The sequence below is a fragment of the Pelecanus crispus genome, chromosome 7 (genome assembly GCF_030463565.1).
Source record: "Pelecanus crispus isolate bPelCri1 chromosome 7, bPelCri1.pri, whole genome shotgun sequence".
In the NCBI taxonomy this organism is placed as follows: domain Eukaryota; kingdom Metazoa; phylum Chordata; class Aves; order Pelecaniformes; family Pelecanidae; genus Pelecanus; species Pelecanus crispus.
The window spans coordinates 25733367-25760454 of record NC_134649.1 but is presented as its reverse complement, the minus strand read 5'-3'; the positions used below and the strand labels follow the sequence as shown (position 1 = coordinate 25760454).

At 56.4% G+C, this 27088-nt stretch overlaps 6 non-coding genes across 6 annotated transcripts; all 6 read right to left on the bottom strand.

Annotated features, from left to right (window-relative positions):
• Positions 1-122: 122 nt before the first annotated feature.
• Positions 123-194, bottom strand: TRNAM-CAU (transfer RNA methionine (anticodon CAU)). The gene has a single exon. It is a non-coding gene; the product is annotated as a tRNA-Met (tRNA).
• A 2487-nt stretch (positions 195-2681) lies between these two features.
• TRNAS-AGA (transfer RNA serine (anticodon AGA)) lies at positions 2682-2764 on the bottom strand. The gene has a single exon. It is a non-coding gene; the product is annotated as a tRNA-Ser (tRNA).
• Positions 2765-13948: 11184 nt separating this feature from the next.
• TRNAQ-CUG (transfer RNA glutamine (anticodon CUG)) lies at positions 13949-14020 on the bottom strand. The gene has a single exon. It is a non-coding gene; the product is annotated as a tRNA-Gln (tRNA).
• Positions 14021-17303: 3283 nt separating this feature from the next.
• TRNAG-UCC (transfer RNA glycine (anticodon UCC)) lies at positions 17304-17375 on the bottom strand. The gene has a single exon. It is a non-coding gene; the product is annotated as a tRNA-Gly (tRNA).
• Positions 17376-20011: 2636 nt separating this feature from the next.
• TRNAM-CAU (transfer RNA methionine (anticodon CAU)) lies at positions 20012-20083 on the bottom strand. Its single transcript has one exon. It is a non-coding gene; the product is annotated as a tRNA-Met (tRNA).
• Positions 20084-22570: 2487 nt separating this feature from the next.
• Positions 22571-22653, bottom strand: TRNAS-AGA (transfer RNA serine (anticodon AGA)). The gene has a single exon. It is a non-coding gene; the product is annotated as a tRNA-Ser (tRNA).
• Between the last annotated feature and the right edge of the window lie 4435 nt (positions 22654-27088).

The window sequence follows — 27088 nt, the reverse complement described above, 5'->3', positions numbered from 1 at the left end:
AACACCTAGAGCAGTGTGGGTTAAAACTTGCTGGGAGAGGCAGCAGCTGTCAGGAGCAGGGGGAAGGGGGAAAAAAAAAAAAAGAGAAAAGGCGGAGGGGAGGCGGAAAAAGGAAATGGCACTAGCAGAGGATGGTTTCGATCCATCGACCTCTGGGTTATGGGCCCAGCACGCTTCCGCTGCGCCACTCTGCTCCCCCCAGCACCTCTGCTGGGACCTCCCACAGCCCTGCCTGATGCTCCCTGGCCCTGCCAGCACCAGCGCTCGTGCTCACGACTCTTTCCCTTCCTCTATCCTGTGCCCTTGCCCAGGCAGGAAAAATGTCTCCCTGGAAAGCTCAGTGGCAGTGGGCCTGGGGCGCGAAGCGCAAGGGCCTTGCTTTGTCCCTCTCCCCACGTCTCCTGCCCATAACCCTGGATCGGGACTTTCTCTTTGGTCACCCGAGCTGGCTCTGCAGGCGCTGAATTCAGGAAACCCCGGAGCGCGGGGGCAGCCTTGTTGCTTTGCGGGGCAGAGAGGAGAGGAGCTGCTCTCCAGCCAGCTCGTGAGGGCTGCGACCCAGCTCGGAAGTCCAGCTCCCAGGGGGAGCTGCGCGACTGTGTCTGGCATACAAGTCAGTTCTTTGCTGGCCAAGGAGGGAGACAAGGACGCTCAGCATAGAATTGCCAATGGAAATAATTCTCCCATTGTAGCTGTGCGCATAGCGGTGCCCCAGCCCAATGCATGGAGGAGCCCGATCTAGAGGATGGCAGGGTTTATATATGTTTACAACACAGTTGTGTCAACGGATCAAATTACTCACCTTAAGGGGCGGGCTAATCAGTTACCATTGCTCGCAAAATCAGTATGTGCTTCTCCCGGGCAGGTGGTGTGGACGTATGGTCACTGGGGTGTTTATCTCCATTGCTCTAAACCAATGTCCCGGGCAGGTGGAGAGAGTTTATACTAGATTCAGGTCAATTGCTGTTCTGGCCGTGGTTATATGGCTGGGGGTTTCTTGAAGACAAATCTCTTTACTGTTTTGTCATCTGTATGGGATGTTCTCGGCCAGTGAGAACCGGTTTGGGTTTGGTCTTTGGGTCACATTGACCCTGAGGCAAAAGTGCATAGTCCTAGGCAGTGCTCGTTCTTCTAGCCAAGTTGTTTAGCAGTTAGTGCCTTGCATTTCACGCCGGCTCGGAGGGCATTGCCCTGCCCGTGCTGCGCTGCGCTGCGCTGCGCTGCGCTCCCCCACAGCTCCCTCCTGGCGCAGCCCTGCCCTTGCTGCTCCCCGCCAGCCGAGGGCTGCCCCCGCCACCATGCGGGGTGCCAAAGAGCCAGAGAAACCCCGCCTCTCCGTGCCTGCTGCCATTCCTTTCCTGCCCAACACTGCTGCGGGTGGAGGTGGTTCCCAGTCAGCCTAGGGCAGGGCTGGCCCAGCCGGACTGGGTGCTGGCCAGTCTTAAATGCTGCAAGGCATCCCAGGAAGGCTCTGGGCAGCCTGAGGTTTTAGACCCTGTTGGTGAGGGCGAGGGATGAGGTGGCACTGCTGACGCCTGCATTTCTGGGCTTGTGTTTGCTGGTTCCCTCTCCCATCCACAGGTCAGAGCATGCAACAACCAGGCAGACGAGACAAAAGCAGAAGCGGGATGGGGTGTGGGTGCAGGTATGAGCGTGGGGAGTGTGGCTGCAGCCTTGCCTGCCACAGGGGCAGAGAATTGGGCTGCAGATCAAAAGGTCCCTGGCTCAGCTCCAGCTGCTCTCTCCATTGCCCCTTTCCTTCTTCATCCATGCCTCCAACCTCTCTGAGCACCTTTTGACCTTGCGCTGCTTCCGCCACCCTCAGTGGCATGGCTGCGGCGGGGATCAGACCATGCACCAGCAACGGGCTTTTCTCTCCTTCTCTTTCTCTGGGCTCTCTCTGAATGGGCCCCTCAGGGCTTCCCTTTTCCTTAAGGTGCTGCAACACCCAGGCAGGCTACCAGCAGCCCCTTCTCTGCTGCCGCTCTCTTGGGAGCAGCTGGGCATGGAACTGAAAGAAGCCCTCTGGGAAGCCTCCAGCTCTTTTCTATCCCACCCATCAGGGGCTGTGATGGCAGGGAATGGCCTCCTGATGGCACAGTCACCACCTGGTGAAGCTGGTGCCTTCTCTTCCCCCGACTTGCCTCTTACTCCACACCAGTTTGCCTTTGTGAGACCTAAACTGAGGGGCACTTTGTGAGTGCAAGATCCCAGATCCATGCGGTGTCTTCCCTTCATCTTTAGCAATGACAGCCATCCTGCGGAAGCTGTCGTCGGAGACAAGCTGCTGTAGTCTCAGGTGTAGGGAAGACAGCTGATGGGGCTGTGCTGCTTGGGATGTGTGGCGAGGTCAGTCTCTTTAAGTTCTGCTCAACGAGCAACAACAGTAGACTTCTTTTCATGGCTCCTACTCAGCACTGGTCCATTCTCTTCTGCCAACTTGCCTACCCTGTCAAAGGGAGTAGGATTTCCCATGCATCCAGGAGCTTTGGGGGGGTGGTGGGGGGGGGGGGTGCGTGCGGCCGGGGAGGGGAGGGGGCAGGGAGCTGGGGGGGACACGAGGACAAGTGCTGCAAGGCAATTGGGTTCTACTGTCTCCCTGGGCACCAGGTACAGTATGGAGCCGAATCCCACAGCTGCAGCCTGGTTAATTGCAGGGAGCCCAAAAGGGGACTGCTCCTCGTAGTTGACAGGATTCGAACCTGCGCAGGGAAAACCCCAATGGATTTCTAGTCCATCGCCTTCACCACTCGGCCACAACTACCTGCTCCAGCCCTCTCTGCCCTGCTGATCACGTGCCCTGTGCAATGACACCTCACTCCCTGGGAGTTTCAGGGCCAGCATTCACTCCTGCAGTTGAGACCTCCACTGAGTATGACAGGCACCTGGTGCCAGGCTTCCAGAGGCCTTGAGAGGCATAACCGCAGGGGCTACAGCTGCAGCTCCCAGCGCCTTGTCCTCAGCCGGGCATCTGGGATATCCTGCCACGGGGGGGATGGTTTTGCTCCCCGGCTGGTCTCGACTGCTTCCGGGGAAGAAGGGAAGGCAGCTGTGTGGAGACAACCAGGGATGGTGGCAGTTGTGGGGCGGTATATTAGACCGCGCTTTGCTTCTCAAATTTATCTGAGGGGGACTCCAAGGCTGCTGTGACCACTAGGGTGGGGACGCTCCTGCAGCAAAGATGGTGACGTCCCGGCAGCACCTCCAGCCTCTTGGGGACGTAGGGTGGTGTCAACCCTTGAGCAAAGACCACGACTGCCCCGCAGGTTGTTGGTGTGTAGAGGGAACGGTTTGCGAGAGTGGGAGAGATCTACGGAAAGGGCAAGGTGGAGCCTGTCTGAGGAGAAGCGTGGAGGGGCAAAGGGAGAATGAATGGGAGGTGTGGATGACTTGGGGGGAGACAGGAGAGAGCTTGTTTTGGTGGAATAGGTAAGACCAGAGCTTTTTTCCAGCACTGGCAAGCATTGTCCAGTTCCTGAGCATGGACCAAAATGTTAAGTGATCCACAAAAGCCATCATTTCCATCACGAGATGAAAGTAGCTCCGATTCCCTTTTGGCTCTGGAGCAGGAATATTTGGAAAGTAGTTTTGAGGAGTAAGTGTGGAGGTGGTGCATCTGGCAGTGCCTGTCTGCATGCAGAGCAAGGGTGGGAGGTGGTTGCAGTCGAGAGGGTGAGCATGAGGAGCGGCTCGAGGAAGTGTGTGTGCGGGGGGCTGGAGGGAGGAGGCCAGCCACTCTGTGAAGGGGAGGAGCAGGAGGCAGCACTGCACACAGGTGCGATGCGGGTATAGTGGTGAGCATAGCTGCCTTCCAAGCGGTTGATCTGGCTTCAGCTCCTGGCCAACGCTGACAAATGTCTCTTCAGCCTGTCTCCAGGGTGGGCGTCTTATATGTTCTGCATGTAGGCTCTTCTGCTCAAAAAATGCCCAGCTTTCTGCTGGGGTTTCAAGCCACTCCCCTCGCCTCCCTACGGCTTAAAGACAAAGTGAGACCATTGCTTTCTTCCTGTTGGGAGGGCTCCAGGCTTGACTCCTCATTGCAGTGCTGGTACAGGAGCCAAAAGACAGGCTTCTTTGGCCTGGCACAGAGCTAGCTGGTCCTGCTGCTGCTGCGGCTGGTTGCACGTGGCAAGGAAAGCATGCTCCTGTGGCAGGGTACAAATGAAGATCAATAATGCCTAGGTGGCCGTCGAGGGACGGACTGTGCTGCATGAGGCCAGCTATGCAATTTTGGAGTGTGGTGGGAGTGCTCAGCAGTTCAGACGGCAGCAGGGGAGAGGCAGACAAAGCCCTGACCCTGCCAGACCAGCGGAGCCCCCAGAAGAGATGGGAACCCCGCCGACGCTGAGGGAGCTCCCAACAGCAGCTGACAGGGAGGATCCCACGGCTGTGCTCTGAGGGAAAGAGGTGAGGATGGGGCCCGGCAGGGTCACCTGTGGCCACCTCGATGGCCACTGTCGAGTCAGCGCAGCGGGCGACACAGGGCTCGCTGCAGCTGCTTGCAAGCGGGGTTGGGCCAGAGGGGCCACAAGGGTGTGGGAGAGGAGACAAGGTCTGAAGCAAGACATCTCTCGGTGAGGGAGGCAAAGCTGAAACACAGAGCAGGCAGGGAGCACAAACCTCAGTATCAGTCTCTCTTTCTTTTCCTCAGCTCTCCCAGTGGACACTCTTTCTTTTAAGAACAGGCACTGTGCCCACAGCTCCCACAGCCCTCCTTGTGCCCTCTGAGCTGCACAGCGCATCCCACTTTTGGGATAGGTCCCAGCACAGTGGATTTAAAGCACCTGTGGAAAGACTTCTCGTACCCCATCTCCAGAAGGAGCATTGCTGCATTGAAGAAGGCGCTGGATGCACCTGGCCATTTGGTTAGAGACCATCTGCCACGCAGGTCGTTGGTGTGTAGAGGGAACGGTTTGCGAGAGTGGGAGAGATCTATGGAAAGGGCAAGGTGGAGCCTGCCCGAGGAGAAGCGTGGAGGGGCAAAGGGAGAATGAATGGGAGGTGTGGATGACTTGGGGGGAGGCAGGAGAGAGCTTGTTTTGGTGGAAGAGCTATGTTCTGAGTAGTTGATCTGGCTTCGATTCGTGGCCAATGCTGATAAAGGTCTCTCCAGCCTGGCTCCAGGGTGCCTTGTACCTTCTGCAGGTAGCCTCTCCTCCTCAGATACCACCCAGCTTTCTCCTGGGATTTCAGGCAGCTCCCCTCACCTCCCCGCTGCCTTGAGACCGGCCTGAGGCCAGTGCTTTCTGTCTGCTGTCAGGGCTGCAGGCTGGCCTTCTGACTGCGGTGCTGGGACAGGAGTCCGGAGAGAGGCATTTTTAGTCCTGGAACTGCTGGTGCTGCTAGCTGCCACTCTCAGCAAAAGCATGCTCCTGTGGCAGGGTACAAATGAAGACCAGTAATGCCGAGGTGGCTGTCAAGGGACGGACTATGCCGCATGAGGGCAGCTATGAATTTTGGAGCGTGGTGGGAGGAGGCCTGTTCTTTATGTAAAGGCTCAAAGGCCTGTTGGTCTGGTCTGAAGTCATCCTGGAGACACTGACCTACCCTGTCCAGGCTCCAGCATTGCAGGGACAACCTGAAGTTTACTGGAATTGGGTGTAGCAACGTTCCTGGTAACTAAGAAGTAAGCCACCCTTATTTCTCTTGCAGCTTATGGCCTGTAGGGGCAAGGGAAACACAAGGAGTCTCTCTCAGCTAGACCCTCTACTGGAAGGGGGTGAAGTTTCTCGTGCCCCTGATTCCAGGGTTGCTTTGCTCTGCTGACAGTCAAAAACCGTTCTGGGCACTGGGGTTCTATGTGGGGTTTGTGTTAGCACAGTATTTACAGACTCCCACTCTGTCAATAGCAGTGCTCCAAGTTGGTGGAGTTAGGAAGAGGGGGATGGTGACCGCGCATGCTCTGTTCCCTACTGAAATGCCCACCCTGACACCATCTTGCCGTCACACTGCCTACGTCCAGAGCTGAACACCACTGCTTTCCTCCTTCCCGCTCCATACCCGTCCCCTGGAGTTTATTCCCATCACACCAATGAAAGTGAGAAGTGCCATGACTGTTTTTAACATGAAGTTTCTGAAGAAAATTTGAGAGGACTAGGAAGTTAATTCAAAAGCTCTGCATTAACATACACATCTAAATACTTGGCTGAACAACCTGCCTTGGAAACTGGCTCCCACCTTTGACCACGCTCACAGTCAAACGGGGTTAGCGTGTGTGGCATTTCTTGTGTTTCCACCTCTGTCCATTGCTTCTTGACCTCTCACTGGGCACCACTGACAAGAGGACGTATCTCTCTCCTTTAATCCACGTGTCCACTCTCCAGCACTGTCAGCCTTGCCTTCCCCAGGCTAACCAACCCCAGCTGTCCCAGCCTGTCCTTGTACGCCAGGTGAGCCTAGTCCTTAATCACCCCAGTGTCCCTTTCACAGGGCTGACAGATCCCCCCTAGCTGTGCGGAACTGGGAATCAACCAGACAATGACACCCATGGAGTCCCTGCAAGGGCGCTTGGCAGGCAGACATCGAAGTCTCCTGCAGAGGAAGGACACCTTGCAGAAGGCTTTGCGCTTGCTGCCGGGAACAGATTGGACCAAGAGGGAAAGCAGAAGCAACAGCATTCATTCAGGGGAAGACGTCCACCTGCCCCAAAGTTCATGCACCTTGAACAGCAATGACTGCTGAGAGGTCTTGGTGGTGCAGCCTTGAGGAGAGTAATGCATCATCTGGGAGGCTAAACAGCGACACTGGATATTCCTTTGTTCTTGGCTGCATGCTGGCATGTGGGAGGCCTTGGTTTACTGCTGAGCAGCTTGCGTGCTTTTTTCCTCCAAAGCACCTGTGAGAAGCGAGGTGCATGACCAAAAGGAAAGGAGGCATAAACCTGACTTCCAAATGCCAGCACTCTGGCTGAGATTCAGGTTCAGAAAGGCAACTTGTCCCTGCCTGTTTGTGAAGGCACCCTGCACAACTCAGCTGAGCTCACGTGTCCATTTTTTTCCTGCCACCTCAGGAGGTGTGGTCATCTCAGCCTGGTTCATAAGCTTCCTTCTGTCCTCTGCCAGGGGGTACTCAGGGCAGGCAGTGGAAAGTCAGTGCTTTCACACCATACATGCAAGATGCGCTGGGGACACCGGCAGAAGACATGAGATCAACTCTTGAATGCTTTCAGTGGCGAGACTGGAGGCTGACCCTGAGAGATATCACAGGGCCATGATCACAAGTCTACAGACTCACACTCCATTTCCCCAAGGCTTTTTGGTCTTTCTCTTGCCTACTTGCTTGTTTTAGGTGTGTGGAGCTCCACCCTCAACTGGCAGTAACCTCAGGACACAGGCCAGTTGCTCTTCCTTGCAGAGCACGTGGCCAGCTGAGGGGGGAGGAGGAGAACAAACCACCACAAGTCTCCAGCTATGCTGCACAAAGTCTTTAATGAGAAGGAGGAAATGCGGTGGCGCAGAACAGAGACCAAGAAACTCATCTGCAGGGTTCAGGGAGGCACAGAGCATGGCCCATTTCCCAACAACGAGCTCCACACAAAGCGCTTGCCTTTTCCCATTCTGCTCTACCTGGTGGCAATCCCAGCCCACCAAGAGCAGTCCCTAACTCCGGCACCCTGCCCGCATCAGCAGGAGGTTCAGCAAAGCAGCAGAGAACGAGCCCTTTCTCGAGCAGTGCAGAGCAGAGCAGAGCAGAGCCAGAGGAGGCATGGCGAGGCCTGCTGTACAGCGAGGAGCAGTGTGCACAGGTGCCTCCCGCCAGGTGGGAAGAGGACACCCAGCCCGTCTGGAGCAGTAGGCACGCTCCTGCTGCAAAGTCCCCATCTTCCTTTCTGCTCCAAAGGGGATGATCCGCCGGCTTCAGCAGTTGAGGCTGCAGTGCGGGGGAGGCAGACACAGCCCTGCCCCCCCCAGACCAAGGGAGCCCCCAGAAGAGATGGGAACCCCGCCGACGCTGAGGGAGCTCCCAACAGCAGCTGACAGGGAGGATCCCACGGCTGTGCTCTGAGGGAAAGAGGTGAGGATGGGGCCCGGCAGGGTCACCACCACCGGGGAGGCCTCGATGGCCACTGTCGAGTCAGCGCAGCGGGCGACACAGGGCTCGCTGCAGCTGCTTGCAAGTGGGGTTGGGCCAGAGGGGCCACAGGGGCGTGGAAGACAGGGTCTGAAGCAAGACATCTCTCGGTGAGGGAGGCAAAGCTGAAACACAGAGCAGGCAGGGAGCACAAACCTCAGTATCAGTCTCTCTTTCTTTTCCTCAGCTCTCCCAGTGGACACTCTTTCTTTTAAGAACAGGCACTGTGCCCACAGCTCCCACAGCCCTCCTTGTGCCCTCTGAGCTGCACAGCGCAGGAAGGCTGACCCACTTTTGGGACAGGACCCAGCACAGTGGATTTAAAGCACCTGTGGAAAGACTTCTCGTACCCCATCTCCAGAAGGAGCATTGCTGCATTGAAGAAGGCGCTGGATGCACTTGGCCATTTGGTTAGAGACCATCTGCCTAAAGCCAGAAATTCTGGTGGCAGAGCTTCCTGCACCTAAGCCCCATTGATCCCCTTCTGCTTGAAAGAACCTCCCTCTTCCCAGCTCTCCCCAGCCACCATGTTCAAATGGGAAAGAGGTGACAGCCCTTGAACATTTCCATTGCAGGGCCAAGCTGAGGCAGCCCAAGTATCAACCTGAGTAGCCACCGTGACAGCAGTTCAGCCCGCAGGGAGAGATGGAGCGGACTCAGGCTTACCTCGTTCCTCGAGGAAAGGGAAGCAAGAGAGGGCGATACAGAGCCTGGAGCCGCGCAGGCTTTTATACTGTGTCCCAGAGCCCTGGGGGGGGCCACAAGCATTCCTTGCTCATGAAGCATCTAAACACCTAGTAGCTGCCGCTTGCAAGGCCTCGCTGGCAATTAAGCCTTTGCCTCTTTCATCTGAAATGTTGTACTCCCTTTTCAATACTATCGAACGTTGAAATGATTCATCTATGTCCCAGTTTCAAAAGGCCAAGTAACTCCGAGGTCTCAGGCTAGCTGTGCAGAGATTTTAAGTAGGTTTTCCACTGTATGGATTGCCTTTGTCACTTTGCCCTCTTCATGGTGAGCTTGTCCATGAATCATGGTGACATTCAACCATGAAGGGCACCTCAAGTCAGCTCTCAAGAGCTTTCAGCACAGGTCCTCAGGCTAACCCGGAGAGACATTTCTCCCCACGGGTAGTCATAGACACACACAAGACTGTGGGTAAGTTCAGGCAGAAGGTCAAGACTGCACAATCCCATATGGGAGAAGAGACGCAACTCTCCAGGGATGTGGCCAAGCTCAGTGGCAAGGAGAGACCATGGTGGGCTGGAGGGAAGCCCCCTGCAGGCAGGAGTGATGGCCACAAGGACCTTGCTTATTCTCATCAGGCTCTACCACAGTCTGGTTTTGTGACCAAAGAGATGCCCGCATCCTTACCTGAAAGAGACCCACACCCAAACTGGCCTGTTTTGCTCAGCAAGTTCATCTCAGACGCCAGAGGCGTGGATGCCCTGCTTTTCACGAGAGGTGCAGGGAAGGGAGCCAGAAGTTCACGGCCTTTTTTCCTGGCTCAGGGATGGGGTGGCCCATTCCATGCATTTCAAGCTACAAAGGGACGTTGGATCAGTCTCCCAGAGAACCTGGGAGTCATCATGATGCGGAAGAGTTGGGAAAAACCCTGAACTCCAGGCAAGCATGAGTCATCGTGCTGTGGACTTCAGTGGACACGGTGCCCCGGCCTCAGGCGTGCCACGGATAACAGAGCTCATAGCCCCGATGTGCCGCTTTCCTCAAGGGCATTTCCACAGGTCTTTCCTCAGCTACCATTCCCGAAACAGCTGGTACTTCTGTGCAATCTCGTGCCGCTGCTGCCTTCCAAGGCCTTGCCTTTCAGTGGCTCCTCAGGGGCCCATGAGACCCAGTGCGCCCCAGAATAATGTGGGATGGCTGGTACTGCTGGAGGTTCTCTGGGCCAACCTCCTGCTCCGAGCAGACCAAGCTTCCCAGTTGCCTCAGAAGGCTCCTGTCGACTTCTGAACACTGCCACTGTCGGAGAGGTCCCTGTCTCTTGAGCAGCTCGTCCAGGTCCACACCGTGCCCCCGTCACTTCTTTTCCCACCACAATTTCCCTTGCTGCAACTTGTGATTGTTGCCTCTTGCCCTTTTGCAGTGCACCTCTCAGGAGAGTCTGGCTCCATCTGCCTGTGTCCTAGCACAGCTTGGCCACTGCAAATCCCGCAGGCAGCCTTCACTCCTAATCCTGCTGTTTACCTCCCGTCCACCTCCAGAGCTTAACCCATAACCCTGGAATCTTCTCACCAGTGCTGGCACTCTCACTGTCCTCTCCTGGGAGGCTCAGCTGTGAGAGCTCCTGGCTGGTTGGGTGGGGACCAGGCCTCAAGCCCCTGCTCAGGTGAAAGCATGCCTGTTTGGTGGATACATGCTTAGAGTGGGTCATCTTGAAAGCTCCTTTCCAACACAAGCTCACTGATGAAAGGTGAGGGGAAAGGACTGTTGCCCTTCCCTTGGCACTGCAGACGCCACACCTGGATTGGTGTGCCCCATTTTGGTTTGATGCAAGCTGAAGTTTCCTGGCCAGCAGCTCACACACACAGACACAGACACACACACAAACGCACAGCCCCGCAAAAAGAGGAGAGCACAGTCACACAGAAATGGGCTAGGAAAGAGTGTAATGAAAAAAAGCATCACCTTCTTGTTCCTCATTTGTCTGGAAAGGGTTTCCAGGATGGGTTGCTCCTTCCCCTTCCCAGGGATCAAGGTGAGGCTGGCCAGCCTGCAGTTCCCCAGGTCCTGCTTCATGCCCTTCTGGAAGAGACGAGTGACGTTGACTTCCTCCAGGCCTCAGGAACCTCTGCCAGTTGCCGTCACCTTTCAAAGACAATCCAGAGTTTCCTCTTCCAGAAGCCCTCCTTGTCCGAGTGCTTCACGAGCTGGCAGCAGGAAGACGGCATGGGTATCTGCAGGTGAGCTCCCTGCTACCTGAGTACCTGACTGGCCAGAAGCCAGGAGATGGCTTGGATGTTGACTGTGAGGTCGCGTCTGGCTCCACAGGCCATCTGCAGGAACACGGCTTGCGCTCGGCGCTTGTGTTCCTGATGAGCAGCAGCACGCACATTTTGGGCTATGTGCTTGTGAGTTCCCTTCTACCCCATTGCCTGCTGGGCCAGCAGCAGGCGTGTGGCTTGCGTTTTGATTTTAAGGTCACTTCTGTCTCTGTAGCTGCTGGGACGGAGTAGGCTCCTGGCAGCACTAGGTGCTTGTGAGGTCACTTGTGCCTGAACACCTGGTAGGAAAGAAGGAGGCACGTGGCTTGTTTGATGATTGCAAGGTCACTGGTACCAGGGTGGCAGATGGGCCAGTGAGAGGAAAATTCCAGGCAAGTGAAGAACTGCAGTCTCCCAACAGCTGCAGGAGGTTGTGGCAGGATGGAGCCAGACCCTCCGGAGAGGTGCACCGCGAAAGGGCAAGACCAACACTAACAAGTTGCAACAAGAGAAATGCCGGCCGCCTTTGTGGGAGAAGTGACAGGGAGCACGGTGCAGCCCTGGAAAAGCTGCCCAAGAAACAGTGACCTCTCCGACAGTGGATGGGGCAAGGCCCAGAGCTTCCTGAGGCGTCTGGGACGTTTAGTCTGCCTGGAGCAGGAAGTCATCCCTGAGGACCTCCACAGGTCCCTTCTCAAGAGGTGACCCTTCATTATTCTGGGGTGCACTGAGTCTCATGGCCCTTGATCGGCCACTGGAAGGCAGCAGCAGCACAAAATTCCATAGAAGCACACCAGTTGTCTCGGGAATGGTGCTACAATGCGCCCTTGAAAAACGCAGCACTCTGGGAGGAATGAGGCTATGAGCTCGGTTATCCCTGGCACGCCTGAGGCTGGGGCACCGTGTCCACTGAAGTCCACAGCACGATGACTCATGCTTGCCTGGAGGTCCGGGTTTTTCCCAACTCTTCCACAACACAATGACTCCTAGGTGCTCTGGGAGGCCGATCCAATGGCAAAGGCTTAATCACGATGCCTTGGCAAGAGGCAATTACTAGGTGTTTAGATGCTTCATGAGCAAGGAATGCTTGTGGCCTCCCCGGGGCTCAGGGATACAGCATAAAAGCCTGTGAAGCTCCACACTCTGCATCCTCGTCCTCTTGCCTCCGTTTTCTTCAGGAACGAGGTAAGCCTGAGTCCGCTCCATCTCTCCCTGCGGGCTGAACTGCTGTCACGGTGGCTACTCAGGTTGATACTTGGGCTGCCTCAGCTTGGCCCTGCAATGGAAATGTTCAAGGGCTGTCACCTCTTTCCCATTTGAACATGGTGGCTGGGGAGAGCTGGGAAGAAGGGGACTCTCTGAAGCAGAAAGAGGTCAATGGGGCTCAGCTGCAAGGAGGTCTGCCACCAGAATTGCTGCCTTAGGCAGATGGTCTCTAACCAAATGGCCAAGTGCATCCAGCGCCTTCTTCAATGCAGCAATGCTCCTTCTGGAGATGGGGGTATGATTGGTCTTTCCACAGGTGCTTTAAATCCACTGTGCTGGGTCCTATCCCAAAAGTGGGTCAGCCTTCCTGCGCTGTGCAGCTCAGAGGGCACAAGGAGGGCTGTGGGAGCTGTGGGCACAGTGCCTGTTCTTAAAAGAAAGAGTGTCCACTGGGAGAGCTGAGGAAAAGAAAGAGAGACTGATACTGAGGTTTGTGCTCCCTGCCTGCTCTGTGTTTCAGCTTTGCCTCCCTCACCGAGAGATGTCTTGCTTCAGACCCTGTCTTCCACGCCCCTGTGGCCCCTCTGGCCCAACCCCACTTGCAAGCAGCTGCAGCGAGCCCTGTGTCGCCCGCTGCGCTGACTCGACAGTGGCCATCGAGGCCTCCCCGGTGGTGGTAACCCTGCCGGGCCCCATCCTCACCTCTTTCCCTCAGAGCACAGCCGTGGGATCCTCCCTGTCAGCTGCTGTTGGGAGCTCCCTCAGCGTCGGCGGGGTTCCCATCTCTTCTGGGGGCTCCCTTGGTCTGGGGGGGGCAGGGCTGTGTCTGCCTCCCCCGCGCTGCAGCCTCAACTGCTGAAGCCGGCGGATCATCCCCTTTGGAGCAGAAAGGAAGACGGGGACTTTGCAGCAGGAGCGTGCCTACTGCTCCAGACGGGCTGGGTGTCCTCTTCCCACCTGGCGGGAGGCACCTGTGCACACTGCTCCTCGCTGTACAGCAGGCCTCGCCATGCCTCCTCTGGCTCTGCTCTGCACTGCTCGAGAAAGGGCTCGTTCTCTGCTGCTTTGCTGAACCTCCTGCTGATGCGGGCAGGGTGCCGGAGTTAGGGACTGCTCTTGGTGGGCTGGGATTGCCACCAGGTAGAGCAGAATGGGAAAAGGCAAGCGCTTTGTGTGGAGCTCGTTGTTGGGAAATGGGCCATGCTCTGTGCCTCCCTGAACCCTGCAGATGAGTTTCTTGGTCTCTGTTCTGCGCCACCGCATTTCCTCCTTCTCATTAAAGACTTTGTGCAGCATAGCTGGAGACTTGTGGTGGTTTGTTCTCCTCCTCCCCCCTCAGCTGGCCACGTGCTCTGCAAGGAAGAGGGAGAATGAGCCCTCTCCCATGGCATGAATTGTACCCACAAGCATGGAGCACTGCCGGCTGTGGGTCGAGCTCCCTAGGTGACAGCAGAGGATCAAAAATGAACGAGCGGGCAAAAGAGAGACAGAAAATCCTCAGAGAAATGGAGAGAGCAATGGTCAGGGGTGGAAATAAAGGCAATGGCGCACACACGGTAACCCTGTTTTTCTGTGAGTGCCGTTCAAAGATGGGAAACGGTTGCCAGTCCCAGGGCTGGGAGCGCAGGAAAGGAAGGAAGATCGGCGTGCATTAAACAGTTGACCCAAGAGCAAGGCTGTTACCGTGTAAACATGCTGAGGAAAGCCCGGAGGGAGCCAAAAGCTGGAGGTCCCACTGAGGTTTGAACTCAGATCACTGGATTCAGAGTCCAGGGTGCTCACCATTACACCATGGGACCTGCTGGACAGATGCTGCCTTTCCCCTGTGGCCACCCTTACCGAGCCATATGCTCCCGGCTGAGCCTGGCACTCTCTCCGTCTCCTTGGCCGTCACCATGTGCAGCCTTCCTCCGGGTCCAGCGGGCACTCTCTACTCAAAGGGACTTTCAAGGGAGTGGCAGAGCTCTTTGCACAAGCAGGGCATGCCCTCTCTTACAAGACCCAGGCTGATAACTTGTGAGAATCTTGCTTTCGCATACTTAGACCTGGTTATGAAGTTTCCAGCAGAACGTCTTCAGCACTGCACCTCACAGAGTACATTCACGACCCAGCCATCGGTGGTTCGATGCTTGCACTTGTGGTCTCTGCTGCTGCCTCCCTTCACCCCTGTGTTGGACAGCCTGTCAATCTGCCTGGGTAAGTTATTGCCTCTCCTGTTTCTCACCTTGTAGCTCATACTAAGCAGCCTTTACCCAGACACACTTACCCAGACGTTCAACAGAGGGAAGAGCTGGCAGAAGGACCCAAAGCAGCTTGTTATGGGTTGCACGAGCTGGACTGCCTTCCTCTGCTGGGACAGTCCTGGCTGACCTCCAACCCGTGTCCTTTCTTCCAGGACACGCTGGCCCCTTCTGCCCCAAAGCGGGGCTCACCGCCTCAGTGAGAACGCCGTTTTCTCTCCCGAGGCTGCTCCAAACTCAGAGAGCTACATTTCACTGGTGGCCTGAGGGAGCTTTCCCTCATGCCCTGGGACCGCCACACTGCCTGCCCAAGAAGGGTCCACGCACACGGCGGGGAAAAGCTGCACTGCTGCTATCCTCCTTGTGCCAAGGTTTGAGTCTGTGTGTTGAGAGCAGGGCCCTTCCTCCCAGCAGCCTGACGGGAGGAAACATACGTGGGGACACCCTACGGGATCGCAGACTTAGCCCGGGACACTGAGGACACAGCCACCTGGAACCTTTGGATTGCCTGAAGCACGGGGCTGGCATCCGGTACTTCTGAACCCACCGGACAGACCATGGTGCCATGCGCAAGCCTAAGATGCCAAATGGTAGGTTACATTCAGAGAGGGCATGAGAAACAACACCCAGTCGCTGGAGAAGGGTTAGATCTCTACAGAGTCACAACTCTGAAAGCGTGTCCCGGAGAAGCAGCATTGCTGAGGGCTTTCCTCATCCATCCCTGGGATCTGCAGGACCCAGCAGGGTGGGAGGAGCGTCTGGGAGCGGCAAGAGCTGAAGGTCTTGCAGCGAGGTGGAGGGACCCCCGTGCTGGGGCTTGAGCAGAGGAAAGGGGGCAGCCCTTTCCCATGCAGATGCTGTGGCGCTGCAGGAGGACGGATGTCCCTTCTGGGGCTGAGACAGCGTCTCTCCAAGCAATGGAGGGTGCTCCTGGGGCTCTGCTGGTCTCACCCAGCACTTGAGGAGAAAGGATTCTGGGCCAGTGCAGGCAGCTTCCTTGCTCAGGGCATTTTGTCCTTGGTTTCCTTCCTGGCAGCACTGCCCTGGCTGGGTCTGCTTTTGCCCCCGACCTCTTTGCTTCCCCAAGGTCATGGTAACTGCTCGTACCACAGGAGCCTCCGATGCTGCTCCTCCCTGCGGGACACTGCGGGGAGGATGCTTTGCGCCCGCCTTACAGGCTTCACTGGGAGCCAGAGATGTCCCAGAGCTCCCCAGCACCTGGGAGCTGCAGCTCAGGCCAGGCTGGCCCACACAGGAGGCCAGGCCACTCCTGGGTCCTGCGCTCCCGAGGTCTTTCTGGCTGAGGGTAGGCCTTGGCAAGCCAGAGAGCCACCTTCACACAGCGGAGGACTGCACTCGGGTGCCCCCTCACATTCTCTTCTCCAGGCTGAACAAACCCAGCTCCCGCAGCATCTCCCTCAATCACCACGTGCTCCGGCATGCTCTGATACCACCTTGTGCGTGTCCCCTCTTCCTCTTCCTGTGTCCACGGGAAAACCTCTTCTGTGGCTCACACTTCCTGACCGTGGAGCTTCTGAAAAATGCCACCAGCGCTCATGCAACCTGTGCTGGGATGGCGTCAGCAGTGTTGGAGCGATGCGATGTGCCTGCTGGCCTCTTACTGGTGGGCCTTTACTCCCACCCGCCCCTCTTCCCACTGGTGCTGTCCATGTTTGCTGGTGAGGAACTGGCAGTTCAGGGAAACTTTCTGGCTTGAAATCCTGCTGGTCAACGCCACATCCTGGATCGGCACCTGTAGAACGTGCCACTGGGCCCGAAAGAGGGAAGGATGCATCTCAGGGGCTCTCCAGCTTGAGGAGCAGAGGGCAGGGGATCTCCCTGGTGACTAATGAGAGGGGAAAGTTGCCCCAGTCTCCAAGAAAGGGGAAGAACCAAGGAAAGGCGACGATAAACCGGAGCAAGTTCGGCAGAGGATCCCTAGGACCCAAAAGGACAAAGCATTGATCATTTGGTGTGAGCCTGCTTGAGGATGCAATGCAGGCAGATGCACTCTCACTCCCTGAAACGCTCCAGGCACACGTCCACCTTTCCCATGACGTCCTCCATTCCCTCCAGAGCCTCACCATATGGCAAGCCAAGCACTTGGCCCACAGTGCTTCCTCGTGGATGGTTCCTGGGGCAACAAGGCTGCTTCCTTCTTCCCCGCTCCGGGCAGGGAAGGCTGGGCAAGGAGGGCTCTGCCACACCAGCCCCTGGGGGAATGCTGTGCCAGTCTCAGGGAGTCAGTGTGTGGGAAAGGGGCTGGAGAGTCAAGGAGAAAGGACAGGAGATGCGCCAGGTGCCGAGCAATGACTGAAGCTCCAGTTCCTGCAGGCAAGAGGCTCACTTACGGCCCATGGTACAGGGGAAGGAGGACACAGCTCTCTGCGGGACTTGTTGCTTCATGGAAGGAGCTAGACTGCAAGGCATCTCAGGAGGTCACTGGTCCAAGTATGCCTGCTCAGAACAGGCATAGCTAGTCCCGAAGCTAGAGCAGGCTGCTCAGTGCCTGAGCCCCACTGAAACCTGAGCGCGATACCCAGGCATGGAGAATGCCAAAGTTCTCTGGGCGCCCGCACCGGGGCTTCAGCACTCCCTGAGAATCTCTGAATGGCCCAAAGCAGCCCCCGCACTCTGCTTTTGCCAAGGCTGGCCTTGCTAAAAGGCAGGCCTGTGTTCTGCGGGGCTAGGAGGTGCCCAGAGGCCTGGCCATGAGGCAAGGCTGCAGGGGGAGTCAAGGGGAGTGGCGCACCTGTGGGAGCTGAACTTGCTGAGGGAAGCTGGGTTCCTTTGGAGCAGGAGGGGCAAGGCACTGCGGAGGCCAGCTGAAGAAAAGCTTGCGTGCGTTGGCCAGGAATCGAACCCGGGTCAGCTGCTTGGAAGGCAGCTATGCTCACCACTATACCACCAACGCACCTGTGGCCAGCTTTTCCTCCTGCTCCTCCACTTCACAGACTGGCCAGCCACCTCCTTCCAGCCCCCTGAACGACCTCACACACATGACCTCAAGCTGCTAGGCCGTGTGTGTTTTCTGTGTGTGTAACAGGTTGGCCGGGGAATCTCAAGCTGCACTAGCTGCCGACTGGGGCAGATCAGCATCCAGGACTGCCCAGGGTTGGAGCAGGACACTGGACAAACCGGGACGGAGCTCCGGGCGTGGACTCTGCGCAGACCGGTGGTATGGCGCGGGGTTCGAGGGACCTGCTGGTGTGCTTATGGGAGGGAGGGAGGAAGAGAGAGGGAGGGAGGGAGGGAGGGAGGACATCTGTGTGTCCAATACTGATCTCCACTCCCAAGCAGCCAGAGAGGAAGAAAAGGATCAGGCCGTCTCTCTTATTTCATGCCTGCGTGAGTGCTGGTGGTGGTTCTGAGGGTGCTCACAGCGGCACTGCTCCCCACCTGCGTTCATACCTGTGCCAGCTGTGCGCGTGCTATGCAAGCGTACGTGCGTTTGTGTGTATGTACCTGTGATGGTGTAAGCATAGCTAACAGCCAAACACCCACCCAGCTGCTCACTCCTTTCCCCACCTTCAGTGGTATGTGAGGCATAGAAAACAGGATGACAAAGCTTGCGTGTCAAGATAAACACAGGGACAGGGCTTAGCAAAAACGGTTGCGGGCAGAACAGGCTCGACCTGGGGGAAATACATTTTTTGCCAATTAAAACAGATTGACGCAGTGAGAAACAAAAAGACAAACATAAAACGGCGCCTTTCCTCTCCCCTGTGTGCAGGCTCAACTTTGCTCCTTCACACCAGACTCCCTTACCCGCCCAAGCGGGATGCCTCTTCCCTCTGCTCTTTCCCACTCGGTTTCTTCCTTCCTCCTCTCTCCGTCTGGTGTCTTCTGCCCTTTCTGGAACATGTTTTCACAGAGGGGCTGCAAACTTTGATGATGGCTCGGCTGTGTCGTGCGGTGAGCGCACCGTGGAGCTGGAACTGGCTGTGTCTGACACAGGGCAGCTCCTTACCTCTTCTCACAGAGGCCACCCTGCAGCACCCCCTAACCCCTCCACTACCAAAACCTTGCGATACGTAGCCGACGCAGTGCCCACTGGGAATACCATAGGGCGTAACACTGAGCTAACACAGGTCTCCACCTGCCCCAGACGGCGGCACATTCACTCTGTCCCGGCTAACGTGTGGTTGCATGATGTGCCCTTTGGTTGAATTAAAAAGGCCCAGCAACCAGCCTGCATTTCTTCTTAGGCACTGGATATTGTCCATGTACTTGTACACTTGTCTAGTATTAGCTCAGCAATCGGAGAGTGAAAAGCAGGCAATGCTAGGGTAACGATTATTATTCCTATTGTATAATGTGCAAATAGGCCAGGTGGATCATTTCTAGCCCAGGTTTCTTGCTCTACGTAACTTGGTCGGATATCAGCATCTGCCACGTTCCATGCTGCATGCCCGTAAGTAATTTGTCTTGCAGGACTCTACCCACTGCCGGTTCGTGGGCTAAAATCTGCCCTGTGCTGCTACTGGTTTGGGTGGTGGATGATTGCTTTGGTGAATCCCCGCGCCAGCACGGATGAATGATGACGTACGTCTGACCAGGACGTACCTTCCCGTACATACACGGGGGGCACCATTGTCTTTCAGCTGCCATTTTCTTATCAAACACCATAAGCAAGATGTTTTCATACTGCTCTGTGATTGGCTGACAGCCATTTCTTGACCCCGTCATACCCACCTGCTCTCAGGCAGACCTGTGGCTGCCTGCCAGGACCAGCCAACCCTACCCGTGTACCCAGAAGCACATCAGGCCAAGGAAGCCCCCACTCACTAAACACGGGAAGAGGCAACTTTTGACAGCACCGTTCCCCATGGGTTCCCATATTGCTTTGTGATTGCCTGACGGCCGTTTTTGATGCCGTCACGCCTGCATGTTGAAAACAGAGATCTCCCTCTGATGGATTTTCCACTTCCTTTGGACCAAGAAGTTTTTGGATATAAAAGATATACCATGCAGCGGTATCCACTGTGGAATGAAGACGGGCACCTAGCATAAGCAATATTCCTGTGGATGGCCCATCGCCTGCAGAGCCAGAGGTGACCTCACAGTCAACATCCAAGCCATCTTCTGGCTTCTGGCCCGTCAGGTACTCAGGTAGCCGGGAGCTCACCTGCAGATACCCATGCCGTCTTCCTGCTGCCAGCCCACGGAAGCGCTCAGACACAGAGGACTTCTGGAAGAGGGCACTCTCGATTGTTTTTGAAGGGCCATGGCAACTGAAATGTCGCGGCCTGGCGAGGGAAGGAGCAGCTCATTCTGGAGCTCCATCATGGCTGCTCTCCATGCCACAAACTTCACAGATGGCTCAGTGATGTGGAGGCAGCTGGAACCAGCTGTGTCTGGCACAGGACAGCCTCTTAGCTCTTCTCACAGAGGCCACCCTGCAGCACCCCCTCTCCCCTCCACTCCCAACACCTAGAGCAGTGTGGGTTAAAACTTGCTGGGAGAGGCAGCAGCTGTCAGGAGCAGGGGGAAGGGGGAAAAAAAAAAAAAGAGAAAAGGCGGAGGGGAGGCGGAAAAAGGAAATGGCACTAGCAGAGGATGGTTTCGATCCATCGACCTCTGGGTTATGGGCCCAGCACGCTTCCGCTGCGCCACTCTGCTCCCCCCAGCACCTCTGCTGGGACCTCCCACAGCCCTGCCTGATGCTCCCTGGCCCTGCCAGCACCAGCGCTCGTGCTCACGACTCTTTCCCTTCCTCTATCCTGTGCCCTTGCCCAGGCAGGAAAAATGTCTCCCTGGAAAGCTCAGTGGCAGTGGGCCTGGGGCGCGAAGCGCAAGGGCCTTGCTTTGTCCCTCTCCCCACGTCTCCTGCCCATAACCCTGGATCGGGACTTTCTCTTTGGTCACCCGAGCTGGCTCTGCAGGCGCTGAATTCAGGAAACCCCGGAGCGCGGGGGCAGCCTTGTTGCTTTGCGGGGCAGAGAGGAGAGGAGCTGCTCTCCAGCCAGCTCGTGAGGGCTGCGACCCAGCTCGGAAGTCCAGCTCCCAGGGGGAGCTGCGCGACTGTGTCTGGCATACAAGTCAGTTCTTTGCTGGCCAAGGAGGGAGACAAGGACGCTCAGCATAGAATTGCCAATGGAAATAATTCTCCCATTGTAGCTGTGCGCATAGCGGTGCCCCAGCCCAATGCATGGAGGAGCCCGATCTAGAGGATGGCAGGGTTTATATATGTTTACAACACAGTTGTGTCAACGGATCAAATTACTCACCTTAAGGGGCGGGCTAATCAGTTACCATTGCTCGCAAAATCAGTATGTGCTTCTCCCGGGCAGGTGGTGTGGACGTATGGTCACTGGGGTGTTTATCTCCATTGCTCTAAACCAATGTCCCGGGCAGGTGGAGAGAGTTTATACTAGATTCAGGTCAATTGCTGTTCTGGCCGTGGTTATATGGCTGGGGGTTTCTTGAAGACAAATCTCTTTACTGTTTTGTCATCTGTATGGGATGTTCTCGGCCAGTGAGAACCGGTTTGGGTTTGGTCTTTGGGTCACATTGACCCTGAGGCAAAAGTGCATAGTCCTAGGCAGTGCTCGTTCTTCTAGCCAAGTTGTTTAGCAGTTAGTGCCTTGCATTTCACGCCGGCTCGGAGGGCATTGCCCTGCCCGTGCTGCGCTGCGCTGCGCTGCGCTGCGCTCCCCCACAGCTCCCTCCTGGCGCAGCCCTGCCCTTGCTGCTCCCCGCCAGCCGAGGGCTGCCCCCGCCACCATGCGGGGTGCCAAAGAGCCAGAGAAACCCCGCCTCTCCGTGCCTGCTGCCATTCCTTTCCTGCCCAACACTGCTGCGGGTGGAGGTGGTTCCCAGTCAGCCTAGGGCAGGGCTGGCCCAGCCGGACTGGGTGCTGGCCAGTCTTAAATGCTGCAAGGCATCCCAGGAAGGCTCTGGGCAGCCTGAGGTTTTAGACCCTGTTGGTGAGGGCGAGGGATGAGGTGGCACTGCTGACGCCTGCATTTCTGGGCTTGTGTTTGCTGGTTCCCTCTCCCATCCACAGGTCAGAGCATGCAACAACCAGGCAGACGAGACAAAAGCAGAAGCGGGATGGGGTGTGGGTGCAGGTATGAGCGTGGGGAGTGTGGCTGCAGCCTTGCCTGCCACAGGGGCAGAGAATTGGGCTGCAGATCAAAAGGTCCCTGGCTCAGCTCCAGCTGCTCTCTCCATTGCCCCTTTCCTTCTTCATCCATGCCTCCAACCTCTCTGAGCACCTTTTGACCTTGCGCTGCTTCCGCCACCCTCAGTGGCATGGCTGCGGCGGGGATCAGACCATGCACCAGCAACGGGCTTTTCTCTCCTTCTCTTTCTCTGGGCTCTCTCTGAATGGGCCCCTCAGGGCTTCCCTTTTCCTTAAGGTGCTGCAACACCCAGGCAGGCTACCAGCAGCCCCTTCTCTGCTGCCGCTCTCTTGGGAGCAGCTGGGCATGGAACTGAAAGAAGCCCTCTGGGAAGCCTCCAGCTCTTTTCTATCCCACCCATCAGGGGCTGTGATGGCAGGGAATGGCCTCCTGATGGCACAGTCACCACCTGGTGAAGCTGGTGCCTTCTCTTCCCCCGACTTGCCTCTTACTCCACACCAGTTTGCCTTTGTGAGACCTAAACTGAGGGGCACTTTGTGAGTGCAAGATCCCAGATCCATGCGGTGTCTTCCCTTCATCTTTAGCAATGACAGCCATCCTGCGGAAGCTGTCGTCGGAGACAAGCTGCTGTAGTCTCAGGTGTAGGGAAGACAGCTGATGGGGCTGTGCTGCTTGGGATGTGTGGCGAGGTCAGTCTCTTTAAGTTCTGCTCAACGAGCAACAACAGTAGACTTCTTTTCATGGCTCCTACTCAGCACTGGTCCATTCTCTTCTGCCAACTTGCCTACCCTGTCAAAGGGAGTAGGATTTCCCATGCATCCAGGAGCTTTGGGGGGGTGGTGGGGGGGGGGGGTGCGTGCGGCCGGGGAGGGGAGGGGGCAGGGAGCTGGGGGGGACACGAGGACAAGTGCTGCAAGGCAATTGGGTTCTACTGTCTCCCTGGGCACCAGGTACAGTATGGAGCCGAATCCCACAGCTGCAGCCTGGTTAATTGCAGGGAGCCCAAAAGGGGACTGCTCCTCGTAGTTGACAGGATTCGAACCTGCGCAGGGAAAACCCCAATGGATTTCTAGTCCATCGCCTTCACCACTCGGCCACAACTACCTGCTCCAGCCCTCTCTGCCCTGCTGATCACGTGCCCTGTGCAATGACACCTCACTCCCTGGGAGTTTCAGGGCCAGCATTCACTCCTGCAGTTGAGACCTCCACTGAGTATGACAGGCACCTGGTGCCAGGCTTCCAGAGGCCTTGAGAGGCATAACCGCAGGGGCTACAGCTGCAGCTCCCAGCGCCTTGTCCTCAGCCGGGCATCTGGGATATCCTGCCACGGGGGGGATGGTTTTGCTCCCCGGCTGGTCTCGACTGCTTCCGGGGAAGAAGGGAAGGCAGCTGTGTGGAGACAACCAGGGATGGTGGCAGTTGTGGGGCGGTATATTAGACCGCGCTTTGCTTCTCAAATTTATCTGAGGGGGACTCCAAGGCTGCTGTGACCACTAGGGTGGGGACGCTCCTGCAGCAAAGATGGTGACGTCCCGGCAGCACCTCCAGCCTCTTGGGGACGTAGGGTGGTGTCAACCCTTGAGCAAAGACCACGACTGCCCCGCAGGTTGTTGGTGTGTAGAGGGAACGGTTTGCGAGAGTGGGAGAGATCTACGGAAAGGGCAAGGTGGAGCCTGTCTGAGGAGAAGCGTGGAGGGGCAAAGGGAGAATGAATGGGAGGTGTGGATGACTTGGGGGGAGACAGGAGAGAGCTTGTTTTGGTGGAATAGGTAAGACCAGAGCTTTTTTCCAGCACTGGCAAGCATTGTCCAGTTCCTGAGCATGGACCAAAATGTTAAGTGATCCACAAAAGCCATCATTTCCATCACGAGATGAAAGTAGCTCCGATTCCCTTTTGGCTCTGGAGCAGGAATATTTGGAAAGTAGTTTTGAGGAGTAAGTGTGGAGGTGGTGCATCTGGCAGTGCCTGTCTGCATGCAGAGCAAGGGTGGGAGGTGGTTGCAGTCGAGAGGGTGAGCATGAGGAGCGGCTCGAGGAAGTGTGTGTGCGGGGGGCTGGAGGGAGGAGGCCAGCCACTCTGTGAAGGGGAGGAGCAGGAGGCAGCACTGCACACAGGTGCGATGCGGGTATAGTGGTGAGCATAGCTGCCTTCCAAGCGGTTGATCTGGCTTCAGCTCCTGGCCAACGCTGACAAATGTCTCTTCAGCCTGTCTCCAGGGTGGGCGTCTTATATGTTCTGCATGTAGGCTCTTCTGCTCAAAAAATGCCCAGCTTTCTGCTGGGGTTTCAAGCCACTCCCCTCGCCTCCCTACGGCTTAAAGACAAAGTGAGACCATTGCTTTCTTCCTGTTGGGAGGGCTCCAGGCTTGACTCCTCATTGCAGTGCTGGTACAGGAGCCAAAAGACAGGCTTCTTTGGCCTGGCACAGAGCTAGCTGGTCCTGCTGCTGCTGCGGCTGGTTGCACGTGGCAAGGAAAGCATGCTCCTGTGGCAGGGTACAAATGAAGATCAATAATGCCTAGGTGGCCGTCGAGGGACGGACTGTGCTGCATGAGGCCAGCTATGCAATTTTGGAGTGTGGTGGGAGTGCTCAGCAGTTCAGACGGCAGCAGGGGAGAGGCAGACAAAGCCCTGACCCTGCCAGACCAGCGGAGCCCCCAGAAGAGATGGGAACCCCGCCGACGCTGAGGGAGCTCCCAACAGCAGCTGACAGGGAGGATCCCACGGCTGTGCTCTGAGGGAAAGAGGTGAGGATGGGGCCCGGCAGGGTCACCTGTGGCCACCTCGATGGCCACTGTCGAGTCAGCGCAGCGGGCGACACAGGGCTCGCTGCAGCTGCTTGCAAGCGGGGTTGGGCCAGAGGGGCCACAAGGGTGTGGGAGAGGAGACAAGGTCTGAAGCAAGACATCTCTCGGTGAGGGAGGCAAAGCTGAAACACAGAGCAGGCAGGGAGCACAAACCTCAGTATCAGTCTCTCTTTCTTTTCCTCAGCTCTCCCAGTGGACACTCTTTCTTTTAAGAACAGGCACTGTGCCCACAGCTCCCACAGCCCTCCTTGTGCCCTCTGAGCTGCACAGCGCATCCCACTTTTGGGATAGGTCCCAGCACAGTGGATTTAAAGCACCTGTGGAAAGACTTCTCGTACCCCATCTCCAGAAGGAGCATTGCTGCATTGAAGAAGGCGCTGGATGCACCTGGCCATTTGGTTAGAGACCATCTGCCACGCAGGTCGTTGGTGTGTAGAGGGAACGGTTTGCGAGAGTGGGAGAGATCTATGGAAAGGGCAAGGTGGAGCCTGCCCGAGGAGAAGCGTGGAGGGGCAAAGGGAGAATGAATGGGAGGTGTGGATGACTTGGGGGGAGGCAGGAGAGAGCTTGTTTTGGTGGAAGAGCTATGTTCTGAGTAGTTGATCTGGCTTCGATTCGTGGCCAATGCTGATAAAGGTCTCTCCAGCCTGGCTCCAGGGTGCCTTGTACCTTCTGCAGGTAGCCTCTCCTCCTCAGATACCACCCAGCTTTCTCCTGGGATTTCAGGCAGCTCCCCTCACCTCCCCGCTGCCTTGAGACCGGCCTGAGGCCAGTGCTTTCTGTCTGCTGTCAGGGCTGCAGGCTGGCCTTCTGACTGCGGTGCTGGGACAGGAGTCCGGAGAGAGGCATTTTTAGTCCTGGAACTGCTGGTGCTGCTAGCTGCCACTCTCAGCAAAAGCATGCTCCTGTGGCAGGGTACAAATGAAGACCAGTAATGCCGAGGTGGCTGTCAAGGGACGGACTATGCCGCATGAGGGCAGCTATGAATTTTGGAGCGTGGTGGGAGGAGGCCTGTTCTTTATGTAAAGGCTCAAAGGCCTGTTGGTCTGGTCTGAAGTCATCCTGGAGACACTGACCTACCCTGTCCAGGCTCCAGCATTGCAGGGACAACCTGAAGTTTACTGGAATTGGGTGTAGCAACGTTCCTGGTAACTAAGAAGTAAGCCACCCTTATTTCTCTTGCAGCTTATGGCCTGTAGGGGCAAGGGAAACACAAGGAGTCTCTCTCAGCTAGACCCTCTACTGGAAGGGGGTGAAGTTTCTCGTGCCCCTGATTCCAGGGTTGCTTTGCTCTGCTGACAGTCAAAAACCGTTCTGGGCACTGGGGTTCTATGTGGGGTTTGTGTTAGCACAGTATTTACAGACTCCCACTCTGTCAATAGCAGTGCTCCAAGTTGGTGGAGTTAGGAAGAGGGGGATGGTGACCGCGCATGCTCTGTTCCCTACTGAAATGCCCACCCTGACACCATCTTGCCGTCACACTGCCTACGTCCAGAGCTGAACACCACTGCTTTCCTCCTTCCCGCTCCATACCCGTCCCCTGGAGTTTATTCCCATCACACCAATGAAAGTGAGAAGTGCCATGACTGTTTTTAACATGAAGTTTCTGAAGAAAATTTGAGAGGACTAGGAAGTTAATTCAAAAGCTCTGCATTAACATACACATCTAAATACTTGGCTGAACAACCTGCCTTGGAAACTGGCTCCCACCTTTGACCACGCTCACAGTCAAACGGGGTTAGCGTGTGTGGCATTTCTTGTGTTTCCACCTCTGTCCATTGCTTCTTGACCTCTCACTGGGCACCACTGACAAGAGGACGTATCTCTCTCCTTTAATCCACGTGTCCACTCTCCAGCACTGTCAGCCTTGCCTTCCCCAGGCTAACCAACCCCAGCTGTCCCAGCCTGTCCTTGTACGCCAGGTGAGCCTAGTCCTTAATCACCCCAGTGTCCCTTTCACAGGGCTGACAGATCCCCCCTAGCTGTGCGGAACTGGGAATCAACCAGACAATGACACCCATGGAGTCCCTGCAAGGGCGCTTGGCAGGCAGACATCGAAGTCTCCTGCAGAGGAAGGACACCTTGCAGAAGGCTTTGCGCTTGCTGCCGGGAACAGATTGGACCAAGAGGGAAAGCAGAAGCAACAGCATTCATTCAGGGGAAGACGTCCACCTGCCCCAAAGTTCATGCACCTTGAACAGCAATGACTGCTGAGAGGTCTTGGTGGTGCAGCCTTGAGGAGAGTAATGCATCATCTGGGAGGCTAAACAGCGACACTGGATATTCCTTTGTTCTTGGCTGCATGCTGGCATGTGGGAGGCCTTGGTTTACTGCTGAGCAGCTTGCGTGCTTTTTTCCTCCAAAGCACCTGTGAGAAGCGAGGTGCATGACCAAAAGGAAAGGAGGCATAAACCTGACTTCCAAATGCCAGCACTCTGGCTGAGATTCAGGTTCAGAAAGGCAACTTGTCCCTGCCTGTTTGTGAAGGCACCCTGCACAACTCAGCTGAGCTCACGTGTCCATTTTTTTCCTGCCACCTCAGGAGGTGTGGTCATCTCAGCCTGGTTCATAAGCTTCCTTCTGTCCTCTGCCAGGGGGTACTCAGGGCAGGCAGTGGAAAGTCAGTGCTTTCACACCATACATGCAAGATGCGCTGGGGACACCGGCAGAAGACATGAGATCAACTCTTGAATGCTTTCAGTGGCGAGACTGGAGGCTGACCCTGAGAGATA